At 38.8% G+C, this 18,682-nt stretch overlaps 1 protein-coding gene across 5 annotated transcripts in view; it reads right to left on the minus strand.

The window, feature by feature from the left end:
* The window catches only part of LOC133516966 (uncharacterized), a 123,816-nt gene that overhangs the window by 53,630 nt on the left and 51,504 nt on the right, over positions 1-18,682 (minus strand). Inside the window, exon 1 of one of the 5 annotated variants that reach the window (XR_009799308.1) lies at positions 9,970-10,508. The exons of 2 other annotated variants lie outside the window; for them this stretch is intronic. The gene's annotated coding sequence lies outside the window, so the exon portion shown is untranslated. Of the gene's footprint in view, positions 1-9,969; positions 10,509-18,682 lie in introns of those variants that run through there. 2 more of the 5 variants (XR_009799310.1, XM_061850058.1) reach the window with 2 other exon arrangements.

Consider the following 18,682-nt stretch of genomic DNA (forward strand, 5'->3'; position numbering starts at 1 on the left):
TTTCACGTCAGTCAGCCATCAAAAAATACAACCTGAAAAAATGCAATCCAGAAGGACGGATCACTATTTTACTCATACTTTCTGAAGGTATTCTAACAATTAACTATAATTACCGCAATAAAGCAAAACGAAAGAAATTTCAATAAAATAATACGAAAATAATGAATTAACGAACATCAATTGACAGTTCAATCGACAACTTTTTTTTTGTAAAAAAAAAACTTTGTAAGATCCGGTCCGAATTGCGGATACTACTATTTGTCAACTATAGTAGAGATCGTTAAGTGGTTAAGTAGAATTATTTACTGCGTAACAATTGCGTAAATTTGTATAAGTTCATTGTTTTGATTGTATAATAAAATACGTAAAATATGGTGTTTTTATTAAATTTTAAACTTTTATTTCATTAATTAATTATTACGAATGAAGACTCGTAGGGTGTTTTGGAACGATGCGGTCTGACTTATTTCGGGGGTCTATTATAAACCGTCAATATACCGTTGAATTACGTATGCATTTTTTTTGTCTCTTTCTTTTTGCTAATGACGTGAAAGGGATAAAGACAATAGAATCCAAATAATTCGAACTTGTACTAGGCCCCGCATGTTGAAATGACATTCGAATCTAAAGGTCACTTGAATGTTATTTTGTCTCACTCGGTGAGCAAAATGCGATTTTGCTCACTGTTTTTAAGCAGCAAATTACCCTTGTTCAAGCTGCTGACGTGAAAACCTACTTGTTCATTGTGTCAATAACAGACTAAAAAAACCGGCCAAGTGCAAAGGAGTGAGAAGTACCTATACTAAGTATAATTGTGCCATCTATCGGCAAATTGTCTAACTAATTTGCGCGATGTAATGCACGTATGTTGGTTTTTCGAGGATAATTAAATTTCATGTGAATCGATTTCAAAAATTGTTCTTTTATTTGAAAGGTACAACACTCCGTTGGGATGTGTCATGGCGGGCAGATGGCTGGGCAAGCACACGATCACAATTTGTATTTTATTTACAAAGGAGCTAAGACGTCACAATGACTATTCCAAATTTCAAATCAATAGCTTAAGTGGTTCTCGAGATATTTAGCGATGTGACAGACAGACGGACAGACGGGCAGGTCTTTTGGACCTTTTTGGTACTAGACATAGACATAGACTGCACTCGTACATAACCCTAAAAATCATGGAGTTTGGAAAATATTAAGAAGTGAAAAACGTATTCTCTTTTTGTATGGACGATCACCCCCCCCCCCCCCCCCCCCCTCTTAATACTAATACTTCCCTCTTAAGTGTGTTGGGTACCTATTTCACAAAACTGTAGGATTCAGTACGTTATGATATTTGTTTATATTTGAATTAGGAATGTAGTGTGATTATGTATTTTAAAAGTTGAATATTTCTAAACAATTAATTCGCTAGTCGAATTTGTGACGAATTTTACGTGAAGACACGAACTTCCACGTGGTGGAATTCATCGGAAGTTTCAAAAACATATGCTTCCCACATAACGTAGTCGGATATTCATTCACAACAGTATGTTACCGTTGCAATGCAAGGTAGATTCGCGGCCACGCGGCCAAGTTAGCAATGTTAATGCTAATAGCGGGTGGCGTGCAGCGCCGCTCTACTTGGCGTAACGGAACGTGGCGTGGCTGGCGCGCGCTTGCTGGAGCACTCGACCCCGCCCGGGGATCGCCGTCCCGGCCTGCGTGTCCTGCTTCAACTCTCTCTAATAATTTCACTTGTCTACTATTTGCATCACACATTTTAGAAGAAATAATGTAGTTTTATTCAGGCGATTTAGGCGCTTGAATACGCCGTTGATTATCTGGGATGAAGTGAGAAACATTTTATCACCTCGCGAATCATGTCAAACTGAATAAGATGTAAAACATGGATTGACAATGGTTATAGATCGTGTCATCACGACGACGTGTGCCTTGGCTCGTATTGTCACGTTGTTAAAGGTTATATTTGACAAATCTGCGCGTCATCGTATATGACACGAACTCTAACATTGTAGTGTGGCTGATTCTGTACGCACCAGGCAGGCAGGTGTTAATTAACACTTGCCGAAGTAGTCGTGACCATTGGATATACTCCTAGGTAAGTAACATACTAAATTAGTAAACCAACCATATTCAAGTCAAAATGGACGTACTGCGTACCTATAAGTTGCACATAAACACTTTTCCTTCACTTATGTACAATACTGAGTTTAGGATCAATTAAAACGCGTCGTTTATACTTGTTCTCTATCGTAATGACTATTATGTCCTTTATGTATCGTTTTAATAACGTTCAGTACTTTTAGCAGTACCCGGAACACTCCGGAACAGTCAGCATCAATAGTACCTAGCAGATTAGATGAAGCATCAATAATACCTACCTGTAATAGCTTTATAAAAAGAACTATCTATATGTAAAACGATTAGAGTGAATGGGGTAGATATGTATTTAAATAAATATTATAGGACAATTTAACACAGTTTGACCTAGTGCCGATGCCGTGCAGACCCTAAACCACATTACCTGGCAATTTTCTATTTTTTTTTTGTGATCTATCCGTATATGTGTGATCGGTTTTCAATTCGGGCAACAAGAATTAAAAATAAAAATTCCAAAATACAGTAAAATACTGGTTTTTCTTAAAACGCAGTAAAACGGCCATTTTATCAAAATCTTTAGCGACATACTAATTTAAATGCAGTTTGCATTTTTTGTGTCCTAATACGAGTATTTACGACTTTAAATGCAATAAATCCAGTTTAATTAAATTTCTTTATAATTAAGTCTGTTTGGGAGCGCAGCAGAAGTTCAAGCTTTTGAAAAAGGTGTTTATTTTTGTGTACCTGTGCAGTTTAGAGATTGCACGCGAGCACAGTAACCTCAATAAGGCTTGTGTTGTTGGTACTAGATTACGGTACAAATCATATGTATATAGTAATATTCGTAGAAAACCCCCGCCACGCCAGTATCAATGATGTCATCCGTCGGGCCTTTGTGAGTGCCAGAGTGCCGGCAGTACTTGAGCCCAGCGGTCTAGCCAGGGACGATGGCAAGCGATCCGTCCGACGGAATGACACTGGTGCCTTGGAGCATGGGTCGGCCGCTAGTTTGGGACACTACATGCGTCGATACCCTGGCACCGTCCCATGTCCCGAGCACCAAAGTAACCGCTGGCGCTGCGGCATCCTCGGCCGAAAGCCTCAAGCGCCGCAAATATGCAGCTACAATAACATAACATGTTTGCGGCGTTTGACGTTTGGTTTGGCCATGGGGGCCAAGTGCGCATCGGCTTTATAAAGTTTTGTCGGCGCGCCTAATAGAGGCCTCGGGTGACCGGAGGGCTGGCCACTATTTCGCACAGCGTATAAGTATCGCCATACAGCGGAATACGGAAATACGGCCAGCCTTCTACTTCTAGGCACCTTCCCATTGACGACGATTTGGGCCAAATGTATTATCTTTAAGTACTTAAATAGTAAGTTTTATTATGTTTTTTTATTTCTTTGTTTTTGGATATTAAAATTCTATCGTGTCGAGAATAAAAGTTGTAAAGACATATTTATGTTAAATTGGTAAAAATATTAGACACAGCCTCTAATATTTTATACAAACAAAAATATTCCGGTACATATACATATAATATTTAATGAACTAGTTTTGGTGGTTTGGTTGAAAATTGAAATTTGTTGATGCTATCTTACCTGCACATTTAGGAAACTTAACCATTTAGAATACCTATCGAAGAAGTCGTAAGTATAATACGCATTGGAAATGTTTGCAAATTAGACGGTACAATGATCCACCGGAAGACCAAGCACGAATGCAAAGTTTCTCATTTAGATTCTGTCATAGAAACCCAAGTCACGTAGCTCCACACTTCACGATACTTTTGTGACTCGTGTGAGCGGTCTTAGTCCAGCAATCTTAATGATTATTTACTGAGAATGAGTCTGTGCGGAAAGAGAAGGAATGTATAGGGCCCAATACAATCCACGACTCTTCTGTTTCCGAACAGACTCTATTGGTGTTGTCCATCTACCGTAGAACTTCATTAGTCATTCGAAATAATTGTATCCTAAAGCATCCATTAGATTTAAGCAAGATTAAATTATAAATGTTACAGCATAGTATTTATTGTCAAAACATTAGATTATTAATGTTTGCAATAACTAGACATTTTTGAAAACAAGTCTTCTACTATAAAAACTTAAATTCTGGAAATTGCATATTTTAGGAAACCGATCTTAGCATAGGCTTAGCGTATAGTGAAAATAGATTTATAGGAAACGGATCTCTCGTAGGCTTAGGTATGTACGTGTATTATATGATTCTGCAAAAAGTTCCACTCGTGTGACCCCAAATGTCAATAGTCTGGCCATCGTATGAATGTATGTCACTTTATTGCACATAAACAGGTTATCATAAAACAGACAAAACAAAACAAAAAAAAAAGTTATGTACTAACCACACATACGTACGTGGACGATGGCACAATTACATCCTTGTGCCATCGTTTTTGACATTTGTGGCAGTAATGCAATCGACAGTATTATCGCGCTTCAATACTTCAGTCTGAATCCGAACGTCACCTTTACTACACCTTTACATAGTTTAATAAATTTCCAAGGCCATGCAAGTTTAAATGACACAAAAATAAAATATTATAGATACATAAGTACTTAATGAATCAATGACGCCGATCTAAAGTAATTTTTTAACAAGCAGATACGTCGTAATATTTCATTCGTCAACCTAATTGTCTGTGCTGCTTAGTCATACGCTACTAAAGCACACTAAGGGCCAGTTGCACCAACCACAATTGACGGACCGATCAACGGTAATCAGCAGTAAAACTATTAATTTTCTATACAATCAAATTTATTGAACATGTTATCGTTTTGGTGCAACCGACCCTTAGCTATGTAGGTAAGAATATTAAGACAATATTCGCAAAATAAACGATAAATCAGTCTATCGTTACAGTAAAGTTTTTGGTTAAAATAGCCTTAGTGAAAACAACAACTGAATTTTGAACAAATAATCCAGACGTGGCACGCAAACGGGATCCGATAGAGCTAGATAGAGACGGGCTTTCTTCGCATACCTCATATTGCGTGTGGAAGTACGCGGCTGAGTTAGCTCCGTTACACCCCACTTCTCGTGAGGCCTGCGATCGCACACCTAATGAGCCTACAAAATCAACGCAAAAAATGTATGCATATTGACAACAGGATGAATGCATGAACAGCTACCTACATTGTACGCATCAGTTAGAAGTAAGACTCAACTGAATTGAAGCGTAGAGTATGACAATGTCGCGATTATTGATCAAACATCAGGTGCGTAGGATGCCGACTAGAAGGGCCCAGTTGGCCGAGATCGATGTGTCGCGGGTCGCGGGCCGCCACGTGACGAACCTACGCTACGACTTCCAACAAGTTGACGAGACAAGGTGCGCAGCTTCCTCAGATAAAGGGGCTGTATCGGGTATGAGGTGCCGAATATGAGATGTGTCTGCTACACCGGAGAGCTGCGCGCGCACCCTCCTCCGGCGTATTGGCACTTGTTGATGCTGTATTATGTGTATTTCGCACCGAGGTAGCCAGGTATATAACTGTTATAAGTTACTTACGTTAAACAATGCCTTTATCTCTGGACATATATAGGTATTTGTATCACATTCACACTGTTTACTACGAGAGAAATACGCAGTAACGACTTGTAATCTGTCTTAACGATAGTCGTGCATAATAACCTGTAGACTCTCAAGTTACATATTTGCAGGGACTATGTTACATGTCGAGGTAGTTTGGCGCTCCAACGTAGCAGTGCTGCCTAGAAGTTTATTCCATGCTTTCACTTCCTTTTCGAGGGGTCGCGGAGATTTAGGCATTAACAACTGATAACTAGGGCACGATTATTAAGTTTTAGAAAATATCACTGTCGTATGTTAGAATATAAGGTAATAAATTATATGGTAGATTTGACATGATGTGCCTGAAAATTAATTATTATTAATATTTGGTTTGTTATATATTTTACATTTACAGCTATATTACTCGTAGTATACTTACTATTTATCTTTGGTCTCCGCAAGTACAACCATGTCCCTGCCTTTCGACGGAAACTTAATTGGCTTCGTGTACGGGAACGCAGGTGCCTCAGAGTGCTGTGTATGCTCTACAGCATATTAAACGACCCAGCGATACCGGAGTACCTGCAGTCTAAATTCCAGTTTGTTACCGCACAGCCAGAATGTGAGCTTCGTACCTCTGTTTGGCCCGAGGGTTGACTGGTCGAGAATGCCTTCTCGCATTATGTTCGCCTTATGTACAATTTTACTGTGCAATAAGTTAAATGGCGTTATTCATAAACGCGTTACTGGCCTGAATTAGCTACGCATCGTTTGTCTTTATCTATCATTTTGACTTATGTATTTTGCAAGAAAGGGATAAAACATAATTTAACTAAATCAGGCCCGTAAAGGTTTATGAATAAGAGGGTTAATAAATAAATAAAATTTACATAAATATATAATTATTGATTTTTCTGAAAACATTACATGATTAATGATTACTTACTTATGTTGTTATATATATACCTACACTAATTAAGTTATTAATAAAGATTGAAATTAAATTATTTTTGGAACCTTTTTATGAGCATATTGATAATTTTATTTGACTTATTTCACAATGTTTACGTTTTAATAGTCTGGCCATGGACTATCTCCTTTCAAACATACATAAATATAGATAATAATATCTTCGTTCGCTTAGAGAGAATCATACTATCTTTGTCTTACGCTAGTATTAGCACCCAAAAAAAGAGATGAGTATAGTTTTTTTCTTCTTATTTTCTGACAAATTGGGTTTGCCATACTATATATTAATTTAATCACCAATGTATTTATCATTTATTTATAATTTAATAAACATTAAATATTATGATTTAAACGAAACCTTACAGTTATGTAGTAATAGCTTCAAAAAATCCCTTATCACTTTGTCAAATGCTTCCCCCACCTTAATCTACAAGTTTATACTGAATGCCCTATTAACCTATTATTTTCCAGAAAATGTAATCTGCCTTAAATAAATATTTAAAAAGGTACTTAAGGTGAATACTGACGTAGGACTACTTAGGGCAAACGAATCGTTCGAAATGCTGACAAATTATATTTGCCTCCACCCCGCACTAAAATAAATTGGTTAAAAAAACATCACCTCGTATCTATAATAGCTTACCAAAAACAGTAAACGGAGCAACGCATCTACCTAGTTAAAAAAAAACTTAAAGCCTATATATTACTAAATATTCCGGTTGCCTAAATGCGGGCCTGTCCTGCACGCAGCATGTGTTGTCAAGCGTATGCTGCAAACATGGAATGCGTAAAATTATCCTTTTAACCGTTTTTTTTTGAGTCAACGATACCTGCTGTAAAAATTATTATGTATAAATTATTAGCATTTATTATGTAATTAGATTTAGCATTTAAATAGATATGTAACTATGCTTACTGGTGAAACCAACTATGTATTTATTCTAAGTTCTCGTTAAGGGAAATGTAAATTTCTTATGACAAAATAAATTTCTTTAACCCGAATACTTATGTAAGTATTTATCTCTTTAATATCCAACAAGATTAGCTGATATTTAAGGGATGTCTTACTGATCTCGTATTTTTTCGACACTTACTCAAGGAATCGTGCCCGTCATTTGAATCGGTGAGTGGATCTCATGTCATCAATATCGCCTGGGTGATCCAGCACTCAGGTGATCTTAGTTCCACTACTAAACCAGGTTCACACACGAACACGCAATTTTTACCAATAATTCTATTGACAAAATAAAAGCGTATGAAGTGTTAGAACAGTCAGCACACAATACGTGGTGTGGGTAGATATTATGATATGAGAGGCGTATCTCACGACAGCGTACGTCTCGCGGTCGGTCTCCGCTGTCAATGGCTGTGAAGTGAAGTGTTCAATTGTACACACACTATCAGTTGGCTGTTCCGTTGAAAATGGTAGCCTATTATGGCATAAGTAGATCAGATCTAATCGTCAGTTTCATTCATTAAATATAGATTCGTATTGATGATAATATGTTTTATATTTTGTTTCACGACGAGATGTTTTTATAGAGGTTTTTATTCATTTGTTTATTTAAACCTATGGAATTTCATTTATGATAAGCACTATTATGCGATTGTAGTTATATTAATTATACTCTAATAATCTACTAAACATAAACATTTAGTTTATTCATAACTGTCGGTTAAGTTATTAATTTGACGCTATTTCGTATTACCTAATTATTGATTACTCTATTGTTGCTTTTTCAAAGGTAATTACTTCGCATTATGAAGTAACTATTAGGTACTTCAGTGTAATACGGCTACTTAAACCATTTTATGACATAATGTTCCTTCGTTTGAGAACAATAGGTGCGTAGCGTTGATATAAATGAGAGGAAGATTGAATTGATAAGGTATGTAGCATGCGAATCAGCTGTTTTGTCGAGTCGAGAGGCCCGTCGGGGCGGCTGGTCATTGGCTCGAGCGCGGGGTCTTCGGCCGCGTCATCTCGCGACGATAACTGACCTAGCACTAGACGCATCTCTACTGAACTAGGGGTCGCATTGCACCTGGCGACAGGCCGCGCCGACCGACGCTAGTTTTTGTGTTAGGTAGGTATACGGTGGCGGCGGTTTATTTTTATCGTACGCGCGCAGATGGCGCGAGCGCAGGGGTCGTACACGCGGCCGGGGGTGCGACTGTGCGCCCTGCGCGCTGCGCCCACGGCGCACATCCGAGTGCCGGCTATGACTTGTAAACAAACCGGGCGAGGGCAATGGCTGCCTGCCACTCCCCGCGCCTTGCGCACCGAACGACGCCATTCAACCGGGAAGTTCACGTTTTATTTTTAGATTACCAAGTATCATGCGAAGCTTATGCTCATACACAAATATATCAAAGGTATGAAAGTATGTACCTACTCAGATAGTACCTACTCATCCGAAAATTCGGTAATGTTTAAAAACATGTCGCAGCCTGGTGGAAAATAAAATCTATTGATAAATTTCGGCTCTAAATGCGATAAAATCTCATTCGCTGGTGTTATCAGTATCGTATTACTATACACCTCCAGCAAACAACTATGGCCAAATGTTCTCCACGCAACTTTTTTGCATTGTTTGCCAGCAAGCGATAAGATAGCCGCAGATATTGATATTATTTATAACGTAGAGTGTTAAAATTACAAAAATAAAAACGTTTTAGTAACACGCTTGGCTGTGAAACTCTTTGGCAAGTGAGGAGTTACCTACCAAACGAATTACTAGGAAATAAAACTTGAAACGAGTCTACTATTAAAACCTGTGATACACAGACAAAAGAACGGGTTTCCCGAGCTCACTGTGCATTGTAACAAATTAGCGAGGGGTTGTAATAGTGGTATACGAGGCCAGGTGCAGCAACTGGGGTCAACATCCGCAGCAGCAAAGCAAATATATGCCGCGCCAACATCTCTGTGTTACACGCACGCTTCACGCTTCCGCTTGCTATCGGCATTGACATTGATGTGGCGCGCGGGCCGCCATCGCCACGACGCTCGGGGGCCAAGAGCGCGGTGCTGTTTCTGAGAATATTGTTGTCTTCGGCAGCGTTGGAAGCGGCGGCGGGCGGTCGGACCCGAGTCAATGACCCGAGGGCGAGGAGGGCGCGGGAGGGTGCGCGCGCACGCAGCCGCGCCCCGCCTTTATTTATTACGCTACGCGCGGCGCGCTCGGCGCCGGCAACGCTCGCCCGCGGCGGGGCGGAGGCCGCATTCCGGGCGGCCGGCGCCTCGGCCCGCCGCCGCCGCATGCTGCGAAAATAACGCTCCTCTGCCGAGCCGGTAGCCGGTACCTTTGCTGTTAGCTATCATTTAGTCACACTTTAAAATAAACTCCGAACTTACTCAGAAATGCCGTCGAGTCCTGAGCACGTGCGTTGGTTCGAAGCACCACTCTGTCTCTGCTCACAAGCACCATAGTCACTGTCCATAATTGGTTCGTTTGAAAAACGACCTATTTCAGGTACTCGATAGACGCGGTGAATCCCGAGGCTCTACATATAAGTCAACACTGAAGTTCACATGGCGCGAACTATCGCGTCGTTGCGGCGGCATGGCCGCGTCAGTCTCGATGGCGGTATGACGCATTAGTGAGCGCGCGGCGCGGCCGAGCTGAGTGCGCAGGCAGACGGGGTGATGGAACGGGCGCGGGGGAGCCGGCGGAGCCCCCCGCGGCGGCTCCGTGCTGCCCTCTGCGTCGGGCTCATCGACCGCACTCGCCCTCGCCGCACCATGGCACTGCTTCCACACCACTCTCACTGTACCGCAAAACGACGCGTTCCCGCCGTGCTGGCCGCCCGCGCCCACTGGGGCACCGCCCGCCACCCGCTTCCGCGCCCGCATCATACATGTCCCATTTCCCCGACCATACACATCCAGCATCGATGCGCAACATCGACAGGTGACTCTCCTTCTCCAACTTATACCTACTAACGGACATGTCACACGCAAAATACAGCTGATGGAGAGACAAAATACCTCTATGTCATAAAAATCCATTAGGGACTCTACAACTACGTTTAATACTGTCCTTACACGAGATAGGTATTGTAATAGCTGAACTGACTGATGACTGGAAGTTTTAGCTTAATTGTATGATTCACGAGGTGTCCAAAAAAGCAGGCGAGTTTAGTAGTAGATATGTAGTGGAATTAGTAGAGCGAGCTGCCAAGCTCGGGAAGCGCTTACGATAACGGGCTGGCGTAGCCAAGAGCGCGCCTCGCGAGACTGCGTCTGGCGGATGAGGCATATACGGCATAATATTCGCTTTGAGGAAACAGGTCCTTTATGTATTATAGTGTTTTCTTTATAAATTTCATATAAGTATAACAATAAAACGAAACGACGAGGTATTGAAGATAGGTCTGAAAAACGCTGGAATAAAATGTGAGCTTAAATTAAATAACCGACCTAAAGAAGGGTATAATAAATTAAAGGATTATCCTTTTTCTATGCTAGCTTAAACATGATGTGTAAACAGTGCTAAACCAAATGTTAATGGCACCCTTCGAACCGAATGCCCATTTTTTTTTTCAAAATCGGTCATAAATGAGAGAGTATAATAATATGTCGAATTGATAACCTCCTCCATTTTTTAAGTTGGTATAAAATATAAAACAGTCATTTTGTTAACTTGGATGTTTAGAACGTAACTAAGTATATATAATTCCGTCTCATGCCGCATCCAAAAAATACACCTATTTAACTTGTAGCGTCGCTTTTTGTACATTATTCAATGAACTTGTTTTTTACTGCTCGACGCTTGAGTAAGTACGCCCACGAATAAAAACGAAACGCGCGATTGTGGCCCATCTACTGACAGACATTTGGAACAGATTGCCGGTGCACTAGACCCGGTCGAAATCAAAAGTGCCCAGATGACTAGCTTTTTTATCTTCGATCGGAACATAAAAAATACAGATTACACTCTCTTCCAAATTGTTCCATTTGCCATTAAGAGCCTTGAAGACTTGCGTTTTTTTTGTAATAAATACATTCCATTGCCTTACCGTTAGACACACTAAAAACATTTTCAAATTTTGAAGCAGTTGTGTGAAACTGTGACTTTCGTCCCAAAAGCTACCTATACACCGTGTTACATGAGGAAACCGAAAGATTTTGACAGTGTATTACTCACATCACATTTAGAGACTAAAATGTCATAAAATCTTTTCTGGATTTCGCCTAGTTTCAGAGTTAATACCAATGTAAAGAAAAAACATCGACTTATCGTAACTTTTTGATCGCGATGATGCCATTATGGGGCGTAGTCTAAACATCTTTATTGATAGATGTCAAAAAGTGACAAGTAACTTTTGCAAGAACAAGTTTTTACAAAAAAAATCGTAAAAAAATATTTTCAGTGCCAGTTTTACCATAACATTAACTTTATATGTACAAATACGTTCAAAATTTGAAAAAAAAAACCAAAAAAATTTATTTTTTGCGAAATTTACTGAAACTCATATAACATTTTTTCCTTCTTTTGGCATCAGAAGTACATACGTGGTTAAAATCTTTCGCCGTGTATATTGCACCATTATGATTGTCTCGATATTACATAGTAATTTAATAGTGTACGAGTATCGATTGCCAAATTAAAAAAATATCCTTATGCTAGTCAAAACCTAACATTCAATAAAGCACGTCGCATACTGCCAGTGAAATAAGAAGAGGAGGGTTCCTACATATCCTCGCACAGGAAGAGCTATAGGTGCGGAAGATTTTTAGTATTGATATCCTTATGCATGACCCTTATCCAGTGCATGATTGCAAAATCTTCTGATATAAATACCTACACAAACTGTTTGAAGACCGTTGATTATCGTACTGGAATTTGTCATCATACTTAGTTCCTGCTTTGCTGACGTTTCGGTATCTCTTACATTTGACGGCCAAAGTAGCTAAATATATCATGCTTATTTGTAAGAGTGACAAAGAGGTGTTACGGTGCTATATTTGTCCACTTTGACCGTCACTATCTATTTCATGCTGACTGTAATATGATTAATTATCATCATTTATTATGATATTTATGATGAGGTTAAATCATGTCCATCATAGGATTTTTTTATTTGCCCGCGTGTTCATAAATATACTACACCCAGACTACACTACAGTACATATGGTACAAAACCTACATATTTGTTCCAAAAAGGAAAACACAATGCGTTTCATACGACTTTTTTTAATGAATTAAGTATGTTATGTAGCGTCGGACAAAGCTAAAGCGCTTCACACACCTTATTTAATTTAGTAACTGGCGACCGGGATGCAGCTATACGTTAGACACGATAGAGTTATCTGCATCTCATTACTCACTACTGTCACTAGTTAGTGCATTAAGTAAGGTGTGTGAAGCTTTTAACTCTGCATGACCTAATGATACTGCCACATTTTATGTCAAAGTTAGCTTAGACGAAGTCTATGTATCTACCTATACATAATTTTTAAGAAAAAAAACCGACTTCAATGAGGGAGACCGGTGAAAGCACGATTATTATTGATCTTGGATTTCATACAATAAAATTAAAAAGATAGCATCTACCGACAGAATGTCCTACGCCTAATTATGTAGAAAAGGAGGTAACATGTTTTTTTTGTCACTGTACCCACCTTGGCACATTTCAGATTTGCCCTATGGTTGACTGGCAAGATACCGGCAATAGGGTATTCGACTGTATTTAAGATAAATTATTTCACACCATGCATGAAATAAAGCTGGTGCTTTGCAGATAATTATAAAAAAAAAACTAAATAGGATAGAAATATAAAACCTAACTGCTTGACAAACATGCAAAGAGAACAAATTGCCAAACGTGAACTATGCATCATTGAAGACTTAAATTCTGATATATGCCTTTAACATTTGAGGGGTTCCCTCGATTCCTCATGGACCCCATCGTCAGAACTCGAACTTGACAAAAATTTATCTTGAAAATCTAATTTACTTAACAAACACAGGGAAGAGGACAAATCGCCAAACGTGTACTATGCGTCGTTGAAGAGTTCCATTCTGATCATCATCAGCAGTTCCATTTCATCAAATGTCACTTTTTTGAATGTAAATGCTTGATTTGTTCAAGAAAATATAAAAATCACTGTATGTATGCCTTTCACATTTGAAGAGTTCCTTCAATTCCTCATGGATCCCATCATCAGAACTGACTTTTGACAAAAACGGGACCAATCTGAATATATATAAATTAAAACAAAGTTAAAGGAAACGGAGTTAAAGAGTAACAAACATTGAAAAAAAAAAACAGAAAAAGAAAAAAAGACCACCCGAATTGATAACCTCCTCCTTTTGAAATCTTGAAGTCGGTTAAAAATGTAACTTAGGCCTGAATTACTACAGGTACAAAAAATGATCGGAAGTCTTCTGGGCCCATACACATTTTATAGTAAACTCGTTCGCGTCTTTCCTGTAAACATCACAAATTTAAGGGAATCTATAGTACATTTTTCGCGACACCTTTACAGGCGGGATGCATTTTTTCAGTAGGTACTTGAGACTCTCATAAGAAAAACTTATTTACTTAACTGTTATTATATTGTCCACAGAAGTGACCTTTTTCTAAAATTAGTATTAAGTAAAAATATATTGACCAATTTATCGTTATCTAAAACTATTTACACCACTGCACTGTACTGAAAGATCACAATCTGAACAGCTAGAAACTTTCAGATCAGCCCCAAACTGCAGTTTTGCTGATTTAAATTACTTTCAGATTTGTTTAGCTGCATCGATCGATTCCGAGTATTATATTTGAAGAAGCCAGTGATATATAGGCCGTTATAATAATTATGTAAACAAAGATGATGACAACTATGCATTTTATTTTATTGGGTAGATACATTATAAGGGTAGATACATTATTACAGTCCCGAGGTGTTGGAGAAGATGGGATTGATAGTTCCTAAGAGGATACCCCAGGATGTGGACGGGGCAGTAACACCACGCCGCCGGCCATGCCTGTTGCAGCGGCCTTCTGCTCGCACATGCTATGCGAGGCACGCTCCTACCTCACGCGCTCTATCGAGCCTGCATTCAATGCTCGCTCAGTACGCAGATGCCGACATGTTTGCCAATAGTTTAGCGTACCTATGCAATACTGCTAGACACTTTTTGAATTTGAATTATTGTAATTAATTGGCTGAATTTGTAAATTTGATCTTCCTTGACATTTTGTATATGCTAAATATTGTAATTATTTAATTGACTGACTATGTAAATTTTATTTTTCTTGACATGTTATCTGTTTGTATGTTTTTATTTTCCTGACATCTATTTTTCTAGTGTGTAAGCGAATTGGTGTAGTACTGTAAGCTTGCACTGTGTTAAATAAATAAAATAAAAAAATAAAAATAATCAAGTGACAAGTTGACAACTTAATGACCCTGAGTCACACTCAGTGGTTAGTACGCCAAATTTTTTAAACATACAGTGCAGGCGCCACATATAATAGGTTTTGATTCATGGTAAATGACATAATGATGAATGGAATTACGTCGTTTGAATGTAGCGTAGCGGTAACACACCGGTAACACTGTACCGTCACGTCATCAAAGTTTCATTCATAAGAAACACTTGGCCGGATGAAATGTTGCTTGTTCGATCCTTCAGCGAAAATTAAGCTAACAAACAAATTAGGTCACCGGACTATTAGGTATCTATATTGTCGTGGGGAGATAATACTTATGCTTAGAGCTTTTCGGCTGCGTTTATTCCACAAAACTTGCAGCTAGATTTTTTCCCATGTAATAAAAGAATTATTACATGAAATTTAATATATTCCATATACACTGGGTGATTTCAGCGGAGCTATGGAATGGAACACCACAGAGACAACAAAGAAAACCTGCATATAGGACCCAGAGACGACCCACAAAAGACCACTATGGAGACTAAGGATTAGGAGAGCCGACCCCAAATAGAGATGGGAATAAGGCCTGAAGAAGAAGAGAAGACTGAGTGATTTCAGGGTCGTGATCTTGAATGTCAAAAATAAATTAAGATGGTAATACTAAACAAGGTTTCCCCTAGGACTGATATGAAAATCGAGAAAAGAATTACCCCTGGACCCATACGTTACGTCTACATCGGGCCCTCAAGGTATCCTCCTCCTTCTTCTTCCTCGCGTTGTTCCCGCATTTTTGCCATGGCTCATCATATATATGTATTTATGTATAAGAAATCTTTAGAAGGCTTATTGTCTATTGCATAAAACCAAAAATTTAATATACCTAAGTACAAGGAACTTTATGTTAAGTACTATTAAATAATTTTAACCAGAGAAGGGGTGTAACATTAGACTCCTCAGAGGCGCGCACTTAGAGGTGGGAAAGCTAAGGGCGTAAGTGCGCAATGCCAATACTCGAATGTCTCGAAACGTAAATTTAATTCTACAAGTACTATAAACACCTTTTGTTACGTATATAAAATGAGTGCAAATTATGGATGTGGTATGACAGCAGAACGAAGGGCCTATTGTGAAAATTAAAATGAAAAAGGGCGTGAGTGTCGTGGATCACTCGGTTGGAACGAAGTAGGTACATATTATTCATAAGCGTAGTATATTATTAACAAAAAAAACTTAATCGACAAAATAATAATTATCGACATTGCTCACAAAATTTCACATATTAGTTCAGAAATGCTACTCACAGGCAGGGAGAACAACTAAAGATAAGAAAACATTTTTGTACAAGCTGAAAATGAATACGCTTAGCTCGAGCTTCACACTCAATTAGTCAATCAAAAATATGAAATTCAAATTCCAAAAAAATATTCAAAAAGTAACTGCATACACGTCCGAGGATCGAACCCGGATCATCGCCGTTACCACCTGTTACTAAGTGGCTGTTTGCCAACTGCACCACTATAGGATATATGTAAGTCGGTGCGTTTAAAATGCATTCCTTGTTCGAATTATGTGATAAACAGCATTGAGATGTATTTGAGTCATATTGAACACTGTGCGAAGGTATTCTCTTAAGCATACACGCCTCAATAAGTCAATTTGACTTATGAATTTGTAAATAAAAGATGAAATATAATTAGGTAAGTACATTAACTGATTGAGATTTGTAAAGTTTTATGAATAGGGTTAGTTATGATATTTACTAAGTATTTTGTACAGTGTGCAGATACTTACAGTAGTCATGCTGTCTAACATAACCGAGTTTTTGGAGTTGAAATAGACTCTAAAATGATTAAACAAAACAAATTTATACATTACCTATTTAAATATTTTGTGAATATGTTTACTCCCATCTACGAAGTAAAGTACAGATAAAAACAAAATGGACTCAAGTTTAACCGAACGTCAAGGATACTGGAGCCTTATTTCTGGCTGTGACTTTCATCGCCCAAAAACCGGTCCCGACATAGTTTCCGAGAGTACATAACTTGTAGGCATTCGTAACACCTATCTTCTTAACTTTCGGAAATAGAAAAGACAAATCTGGACACAAAATCTGTTGCACCTATCTCCTATCCTATTATGTGTGTAGGTATATCTCCATCTTTCACGCTTTGCCTCGGATGTTTTGCTACGGTTTATGGGGTCCTAGCATCTGCTTCGCAACCGTGCAACATTTAAGTCTATAGATGGTCCAAAATATTATATTATTTTTCTTCTTCTTTCGTGTCAAGGTGCCCTTAGACAGTGGATGCCCAAAAAGCGGCGGTGAAACATACCATAAATATTACAATACAATACTCTTTATTGAACACCTCACATAGTTGACAATAAATGTAGAGAAACAAAGACAATTTGATAGAGGTAACAACAGGCGGTCTTATCGCTTAAGAGCGATCTCTTCCAGGCAACCTTTGGGTACAACCATATTATTTAATCTTGTAATGAAACAAGCGACTGTGGCAATTTGAATAACTGTTCCTAGCAGCTACAAGCGCGCGCGGATAATTGAATGCTGCAACACTACCAAAAACTAAAGCTCGAAGGAGTTTAAGTTGAGTAGGCATTTACCAACTTCGCGTTATAAGGCCATTCATTTTGAACCACGTTATCATTAGCCGGTTAAAATACGATTAACGCAGCGGCTTACGTGAGCGAATAACCCGCGAACGCGAAGCCGCATGGCGCGGGCGGGTGAATCAATCCTTTGATACCTATGGAAGTGTCTTTCGTACCCGATCTCGTTGCGAACGCGAATGCCTTGGGCCGCCGCGCCGCGCCGCTTCGCGTTCGCGAGTTATTCGCTCACGTAAGCCGCTGCGTAAAATCTGGTTCGGATTCGGCATGTCTGTATTATTGTCGGCAAGGCTAATTTTTATATAACGTGCATGATATTTTAGACACACAAGTATAAAATTAAAAGTGCCATAGCACTGTGAAATGTCATCGAGAAACCTATTATTTTTTGAACTACATACTATCAAATCTGAACACACCAGGTCGAAGAGCTCAGAAGCCGCTCTTGACCACTATAATGTAATTGGTGTATACTATGGAGATGACAGCAGTTACCGTGCCCAAGCTATGTATAGAGATGACAGCTGTCACCGTACTCAAGCCTTGGCCACTCTTCAGCAGGCATGTGACATATGTGTAATATTTCATTTTAAGATTTATACCTACCACTAAAAACACAAATTAAAATAATTAAGAAAATAATTTAGTTTGTTCCGTAGTTGTACAGCGTCAGAAGTAGCGGATCAGTCTACGCGTCAAAAGTATCTACCATTGTCTAATAGCTTAACAAAAAGAGTCATGCCTGTATATAAGTAAATAATAATGATCCTGTAGCCATAGAGTTAACATCAGTCTTTGGCAACTCCTTTGTTGACAAGAAATGTTTGACGAAAGAGTTCCCAAGTTGACAACATACCGGACGGGAGCCAGAAATATCAACTTAACACATACGAGCGGCAACCATTTTGAAATATAAATCCAACTGCATTGATTCGTGTGTCAAATAATAACAAATTTATAACGTTTAAATTTTCTTTTCCTTTATATTATTGTGCGTGTCCGGACTGTTTTAATATAGTAAAAATGGTTGGCAAAAGCCGATATTGTGAGATATGCGG

The sequence above is a fragment of the Cydia pomonella genome, chromosome 1 (assembly GCF_033807575.1).
Source record: "Cydia pomonella isolate Wapato2018A chromosome 1, ilCydPomo1, whole genome shotgun sequence".
NCBI lineage: Eukaryota > Metazoa > Arthropoda > Insecta > Lepidoptera > Tortricidae > Cydia > Cydia pomonella.